Genomic DNA, 1535 nt, shown 5'->3' with positions numbered 1-1535 from the left:
TTATAGATACCACCCCCATTTGTTGAATTATTGTTTTTAGTTGTTGGTGGTTCTATTGTGCCTATATTATCCCAATTTTGAGCATTTTCTGCTAATGAATCCAAATATTCCATAGCTTCATTTGGGTTTTTATCTTCAAAAGTTCCATTACACATGAATTCTATCATTTGCCTATCTTTAGGTATTAGACCTTCATAAAAGTGAGAAACTATTCTCCATGTTTCAAAACCATGATGTGGGCATATATTAAGTAATTCTTTATATCTATCCCCACATTGATAAAACGTTTCTCCTTGTTTTTGAGAAAAAGTTGTAATTTGTCTTTTAAAAGAGTTTGTTCTATGGGAAGGGAAATTTTTTTTGAGAAATTGTTGTTGCATTTCTTCCCATGATCTTATTGAACTTGATCTTAAATTTTGTAGCCATGTTTTAGCTTTATCTTTTAAAGAAAAAAGGAAAATCTTTAATCGAACTATATCCATGCCACAATTTTGATCATTATAAGTGTTACAAACTTCCTCAAATTCTCTTAGATGCAAATATGGATTTTCATAATCTAAGCCATGAAAATTTGGTAAAAGTTGAATAATTTGAGGTTTGAAGTTTAAATTAGATGCATCAGGAGGAAAAACTAAACAATATGGGGCACTAGTTCTAATAGGGTTCATATGGTGCCTAAGTGTTCTTAATTGATCATGTTCTTGATTATTATTATATTATTATTATCATTATCTTGATTATTTGAATTATCATCCATGTTTAAATTATTTTCAGATACTCGAATAAGTCTACCACTTTTTTTCGACTCCAAATACTCATACAAAAAAAAAACAACACAATACTTATAAATAAAACATAATTAACAAATATAAACTTAATTTATACCTCCCCAGCAACGGCGCCAAAAACTTGCTACTATTTAAATAATAATTCACCCAAGTGTAGGTTGTCTGCAAGTAATATATTTCGTAAGTACGAGATCGATCATCAGAGAGGTTATTTTGAGTTTAAATTTATTAATTTATAGATTACCAAATGCAAGAATGAAGTTTACAAATTATAAATTTTGTCAAGGCTTGAGGATTTAATCTTGGCTTATGTAATATTGTTTAACTAAAAATAAAACAAAAGAAACCACCATAAATAATGGTTCCAAGAAAATTAAACACACACATAATATAATATAGTTCCCACTATAGAAAATACCGAATTAACCGATATTTTATATATGTTACCTAGGATTATAATTATAACTATATAAATAAATAATTGCATAAAGTAAATGTTAAATTAAATCATTATATTTCATTTAAAACAACCGGCAGAGCCACGCTATTACTTAAATGAAATATATTGATTTAATAAGTTAGTTGCGGTAAAGTAAAAGTTAGTTGCGATAAAGTAAATGTTAGTTGCGGAAAAATAAAAGTTAGTTGCGATAAAGTAAATGTTAGATTGTTAGATGTTAGTATTAAATCATAATATTTCATTTAGAACAACCGGCAGAGCCACGCTGTCGTCTAAATGAAATATTA

General features: G+C 27.7%; 1 non-coding gene across 1 annotated transcript; it reads left to right on the top strand.

Moving 5' to 3' along the window:
• Positions 1 to 225: 225 nt before the first annotated feature.
• On the top strand, positions 226 to 336 carry LOC142513019 (small nucleolar RNA R71). Its single transcript, XR_012808987.1, has one exon. It is a non-coding gene; the product is annotated as a small nucleolar RNA R71 (small nucleolar RNA).
• Positions 337 to 1535: the final 1199 nt, after the last annotated feature.

Source organism: Primulina tabacum, chromosome 10, assembly GCF_025594145.1.
Source record: "Primulina tabacum isolate GXHZ01 chromosome 10, ASM2559414v2, whole genome shotgun sequence".
NCBI lineage: Eukaryota > Viridiplantae > Streptophyta > Magnoliopsida > Lamiales > Gesneriaceae > Primulina > Primulina tabacum.
The sequence above is the reverse complement of the archived record's forward strand: the minus strand, read 5'-3'. Positions and strand labels throughout refer to the sequence as shown.